At 38.4% G+C, this 6,588-nt stretch overlaps 1 protein-coding gene across 1 annotated transcript in view; it reads left to right on the forward strand.

Annotated features, from left to right (window-relative positions):
- tafa5 (TAFA chemokine like family member 5) overlaps window positions 1-6,066 on the forward strand; it is a 169,299-nt gene extending 163,233 nt beyond the window's left edge. Inside the window, exon 5 of the mRNA XM_024286155.2 lies at window positions 4,766-6,066. The gene's annotated coding sequence lies outside the window, so the exon portion shown is untranslated. The remainder of the gene's footprint in view (window positions 1-4,765) is intronic.
- The last annotated feature ends 522 nt before the right edge of the window (window positions 6,067-6,588 follow it).

Consider the following 6,588-nt stretch of genomic DNA (forward strand, 5'->3'; position numbering starts at 1 on the left):
TTTTTTTTTTTTTTTCATTTTCTTAAATAATTTGAAGGATTTCTAATTTCTGTCTAAACATTTGCATTTTGCACTTTTTTCCTTGTACCTAGAAATAAGACAAACCACTCCTATTTCACCAAATCCCGTTCCAACAAATGTAGCATTCATGCACCTTAGTTAATGTAAAATATACCCTTATATGTGATTTTAAATGGAAAAGTCAGGTAACTTTGTGATAAACCCCAGATAATAATCACCCGAGGCTTAGCTTGATTCGTAGGGCAAATTCATTTCATATTCATCCGACATTCCTTCCTGTTTTTAGTGGAAGGCTTGGATCTACTGAGATGAGATTTGCGTGTGAGATTAATGGGGAGCCATTTGCCACAGAGCGGGCGTGAGAAAAGAATATGAAGTCGTTGGAGGGAAATCACCTCGGCTGATGTGGACGTTAGCAGCAGCTCGTAGATAACACTGCGCCTGTGCCCCACTCCTACCTAAATGAATTCACAAAGCACTTCCTCTATTACTTTCCAGGACGTTACAGCTTATTTCTGTTTTCTTCACTGTCCACTAGGAGGCAGTGATAGGCAAAAACTGGACTTAAATGGACACCAGTTTGGGTAGTGGTTAAAAGTAAATATATCTCTAACTCCAACAAAATCATCATCTTTAAACCAAACCTCACTGAGATGTTTAAATCTTTCCTGATCCATGCTATTACTCAAGTCATTACCTGATCTTTTAACTGTCTTCAAGAGTATTTTAATGTGTATTAAAGCAATAAACTGTATTTACATTGGCCGTCTACTCCAAGTTTCCTTTGCGTTGCGTAGTGAGTGTGTCTCTAGACCGTAAGTTTACATCGTCTCTGTTACATCTCTGGTCCTTTTTCCCCTCCCTGCCGATAAACTATTCGACTACTTGTTGAGTAGTTCATCCAAAACTTTTACAATCAGGACCCATGTCCTTTGAAATGATCTTTTTTTTGTCTTAAATGATGTTATCTAAATTATGTTTCTTTTAGAATTTATTTCACTGTGTGTAAGTTTTTGGGTTGTATACGTTAATACAGAGACGGGGAAGGGTAAATAGTGGGTCGGGTTTTTATATTTATTTCCCTTTTTTATATTTATTTTTTTAATAGTCCCTGCCAGCAAAGCCAAATGGACCCCAAAAAGGTTTCTCTGCAGTTTCCATGGAGGCCCCAACTGTGCTTGCCCACATTGGCTTAAAGGGGCACTTAGTGGGTTGGCTCGCTATGCTATCCAGTCGCTAGCTCACTACAGCGGAGCATGTTAGCTTGCTACAAAGGAGCTTGCTAGCATGCTACAGTGAAGCTCGTTAGCATGCTACGTTGTCCATCAGGCAGCTGGCTAGCATAGCAAGCTAATCCACTGATTCCCATGTAAGTCAATGTGGGCAAACACGAATGTGCCACCACTGAAACTGGGGACACCCTATCTGGGCTCACGCTTTCTGCCCACTTTTAAACCATGGGCTTGCTGTCTGGTAGTAAAGAACTTTGAGTTGCGCAAGTATGAAAACCGCTTCTTATTTTTAAAGAAGTTTGATTTGATTTATGTCTCTACACATAAATTAAAGTCTTGACGTCCATGGTGGTAGTAGACTCCAGTTATCCAGAGGTGTTAACGCATAGACACAATATCTTAAATATCTTATACATTTTACAATCTTTTATTTTGAAAGTAAAACGGACATTTTTATCTTGAAACTTGGACGATTTCTGGTTTATCTGGGATTTGGCCACAAAACTGACTGTCAATACAGTAGAACTCCCACTTAAAGTGTGCACTGCATTGCAAAGGAGCGGACATCAGACGCAGACATGAGAGAGGCAATGTAAACTTTCACATTGATTAATGGACGTTTTATTTTTTTTATGCAACAAAGACCGGCGCAAATCAGCTTTTAGTCACAACTGTCTTTACAGGTGGATACTGGCGGTCTGCGAGTGAAGAATGGGCAAACCTGTATGCACGAAATAGCTAGATCGTAGACTTCTTAGTGAAACTGTAGAGTGAAAATGGGTATGTTGTGGGAAACAGGTAGTAGTTCACTTTCAGCTTATCCCTTTCGGGGTCGCCAGAGAGTAACAGCACCCACTGTTTCGCTACAGTGATTTTACGCCGGATGCCCTTCCTGACACAACCCTGTACTTGAAGGGCACAGGGACCCAGTTAGGCAGCAGCGTCAAGGGTCTTGCCTAAGGACCCAATCTGGGTGGGGATCAGTGGACAACCCTGGAATCGAACCCAGGGCTCCTGAGTGCCAGCCCTTCACCTAGCCCACTGAGCCACCCAGCCGCTTATGTTGTGGGAAACAGGTGGTATAGTGAAAATGTATACAACACACAATGGTGAGTAACGCCGGGTTCACACGGCGATTCTGCGTCCAGTGTGAACCAGGCGTAAGGGTCACAGTAGGCGAGACGTAGACACGTTGCACAGGTTCTTCATTTCCTGCACACTATCTGGCACACACGGTCTGTTAGTGCTGTTCAAGTAATAAGTACACACCCATGTGTACTGCATTATTTTTAGTAAGGAGCCAGTACTTGTACCTTATTACTGACTGAGTATGGAGTAAGGGCACCCTATCATCTGTATATTATAAATGTATGCAACTTGCAATAGCCTCATGAATACTTCCATACAACATTGCTTTACGATACATTTACAACACACAGGTGATAGTATATACCATTTTCAAGATGTCAAACAACCCAAAACCTGCTTCACCCTTGAGGGCCAACACCTGTACCAGTTCATAAAACCCCAACTATTTCAACAAGTGTATTGGACTTATTGGACCAAATTGTCACAGGATTACTAACAAAAAAAAGTTGTATAAGAATAATACTTCTTTGGATACAGTACAAGACTTGTTTTCTTGTGAAGTTACACTCACTGGATAATATTTGACTTGCAAAACACAATGACAACGCAATCAGTGTGCTGTAATTAACATCCTCATTTGTTAGGGAGCACTAGGCAATCACAACACACAAAGATGCACCCTACCTGAAATACGGAGGTATTTTTCCTCGTCAGAGGAATAATTAAATTCCTTCAAAAGTCTGGATTTGGTTCATTGCTTAAATGCTAGAGAGGAACAGAAACTTTGTGATAGTGTTTGTTTAACAGCTACAGATGAAGTGTTGTTGGTCTCTTGAAGAAAAACTCAATGGAAAGTTTTCAAATAAGTTTTCTTTGAAAGCTAGCATTTGAGAAACGTTTGTTTTATCAGATTAATTCAAAAGATGTATCATTTTGTTGTAAGTCTGTTCATTCTTTAGAACAGGAGCTTCAGTGTTTAGACTCTTTCGACTACTGTAACTCTTAAACCATTCACAAACTTAAAGTTATTCCAGTGGGTTATGAGGTGGAGAAAAGCAGCTTTGCGCTAATATGAAATGCCGCTTTTCTCCTCAGAATCAAGTGATCTACGTTGATCACATAAACGCTCAAAGAGCTACGGTCGGTCACCGGGGACATCGTCTGTTATCAAGGGTTAAATATTATATTAAGATTTTTTTCCTACGTCTTTGGTACCAGAACAATTTTACTTAATTATTGTTATACAATTGACGCAGCAAAAGCTAGCTTAAACATAGCTTAGCTTATCCAAACTAGCATCAATATTTGGGCTTCATCTAGTTTTGGCCACTCCAATGAACTATTTACAAGGAACAAATAAAAGTGAATAGTCATAAAAATTATCATAGATTTAACATTTTTAAGTACATTTTTTCTATAATTTAAGAGCAACGTAGAGAGATTAGCCAAAGCTATTTCAGGTTCATCTGTCTATGCTAACTGCTAGCCTAGATATAGTATATAGCATAATAATATAGTAATATTACAATATAATAATAAAAATTTGGAATTTATAATACTTTTTCCTCAAAGAACCACAATTTATGAGGTTTAGATCAACAACCTATTAACGTGGGTCAATGTACCTCACTAAGCTAGCTAAGATTAGCTAACAGAAATGAGTTGGCAGAAAATATACAAGTGTTACAGTGTTGTTACAAGTTTTATCACAGTATAGTGTTATGAAATACATCTTTGTTTGTTTTTGCTTTCCATATGCATTCAAAAAATGTAAATATCTCAATGAACTGCCATGTTTAATGCAAAGGATTACACCAGAACTATCATGACGCCATTTGCTCGTCTCTTTCAGATGACATCAGTAAAATATATATATATATATATATATACAGTGATATGAAATAAACCCATATAAATTGCTTGTATTGTATGTTTTTAATTTATAAATAAATTAAGTTCACTTAACTGCCATATTTTGCTTTAGTAATGTTATTTGTAGCCCAGTAATGTGTTTTAATGCGCCTGAGAGAATTGAATAAAACTTTATTGATCCCACAGAAATGTACCTAGTTACCATAGAGTTTAAAAAAACAGAATATCAATAATAAATTAAATCAAGCTAAAACGTAATTGAAAATATAACAATAATTATTTTCCAGCATATATTAGGAAGTTTAGAGTCAAATAAAAAGCAAAAATATAGCTAAAAAATGTATGAACTTTTTTTTATATAACCTTTATTTTGTTTGACAAACATACATTTTAATTTAATTCATATTTACAAGGTGAGGTACACATAATGATGGTGGATTGTAAATAAATCGAAATAAGATGGACATAAAAATGAACAAATAAGTCATCACCAGTAATGTCTGTTTCATTGCATTATCTAATGTTTTTCCTCTTTTTTTGTGATTTTCCAGGTTTCGTAACAGTCGGGAATGGGAATACCTGGGAGTCGACTGTCTGATGGCTGCAAACCCATCCATGGATCGTGGACAAACTGGCTACGAAACACTTCTCCTCCCGCGGGGCCGGCCTGTCCGCATTTCTGACCTCCCCCTCCGCCGCTGTCTGTCGCTGGGTCAACCTATCCACCTCCTCGCCACTGCATTTGCCTGCTCTGTGAAAATTAGCAGCAACCTGCTCACGCCACGGAGGGTTGGACTCCTTACAGTCCCGTGAATGGTTTTTTTGCCATTGGAAGCCCACTTCTGCGAGCTGCTAGCCACATCAAACTTACCGGAGTCCCCACATCTCTTTGGTGCAGGAGTTTGGAGAACGTAGATGGGATCTCTGTCGCTTCTTGGACCGTCTGGTTAAGGCCATTAGGAAGTGAATGCTCTATGCTGTGAATAGGCCTTCTGCTGGAGTAAACCACCCATATTTTTATAGACCAAAGAACAAAACTGGAGAGAAGCATCAGGCACCGACCACTTTCCCCACGGAGGGTTGGTGCACAAGTGGACCGATGCAAACTTTTTCCAACCGGTGGCAGACTAAATGTACACAGACAGTGGAGTACTTTCAAAACTGTTCGGATATTTTCCTTTATGGTTTTTTTTGTTTTTTTTTTCCTTTCAGACTAAGTCCACCTCTGTATTTTGGAACTGGAAATATACATACTACATACATATTACTGTGTATCGAAAAAAAGAAATCCGATTTGCATTTTTAAGTAGGTCTGAACAGTTTGCTGGAGGAACTGTCGGGTAGACGGCGAAGGAAAAGAGGGCAAATCGCAACAGACGGGAACGTCACCTACAGAGAGTATAGTTGAAAAAAGGGACGGGAAAGAGAAATGTCACTAAATGTATTTTGAGAGGCCCTAAAAAGTTATATATTTAACAGTTTTATATGTTGTACCTTTGTAGAGAAGCTTACTGGACTATAATGTGGTCACAATGGCAGTTTAATAGGATGTGAACAAATGCTGTCGTCCTCATTACTGCTGGCTCGTAGTCTCCGGTTTTCTGTTCACACCTCGGTAGCTGCTTTCTTTTCATGGTCATCTTCGAGTCGATCAAAACCATTTATGGGATAAAAAGAAAAAACAAAAAAAAAACAAAAAAAAAGGGAAAGACGCAATTTTATCGAGGACTGATCTGCAGTCAACTGAACATTGTAAATCTATGGTAGTCAGTGGAAGCCATTGAAATCTGCTAATTTGCTATGATATTGTATTGTACACGGTGTGGAATACTGAACCATTTCCTCTCTATGGGTTTTGATCTCTTAATTTATTTTTTTTGTGCTCGTGAGTCGTTCGCACAAATCGTCGATGGCGATGGAGACAACACGGGAGAGAAGACACCAGAGGAAAGAAGAGGGAGCTCTGCAGAAGAAATCATAGACATACATTTTTTTATCATGAAATATTTTAAGAATAAATCAAATACATGAAAAGAGTGGTGTTTAGGGTCATCTACTGCAAAGTGGAGCAATATGGTTCTTGGGTTTGGAGCTGGTTAGTCTTAAAAAAATATATTGAATTCCTCAACGTTTTTGGTTTGTTTGCCCACTAAAAATGAAATGTTTAGTCTAAAATTCCAACATTAGATACATTTAAAACAGATTAGTCCAAACGTCGTTACAAAAAGATGTTGGATAGGACGATAAAGGAAACATACATATTGAAAATCATTGTGATATATATCGAAATATTGATATCATACTGTAAGTAACACCAGTGTTACCAGTCCCCAAACTGTTTTCTTCTCCAATAAGGGGCGGGGTCAGTTTGTAG

Source organism: Oryzias melastigma, linkage group LG23, assembly GCF_002922805.2.
Source record: "Oryzias melastigma strain HK-1 linkage group LG23, ASM292280v2, whole genome shotgun sequence".
Lineage (NCBI taxonomy): Eukaryota > Metazoa > Chordata > Actinopteri > Beloniformes > Adrianichthyidae > Oryzias > Oryzias melastigma.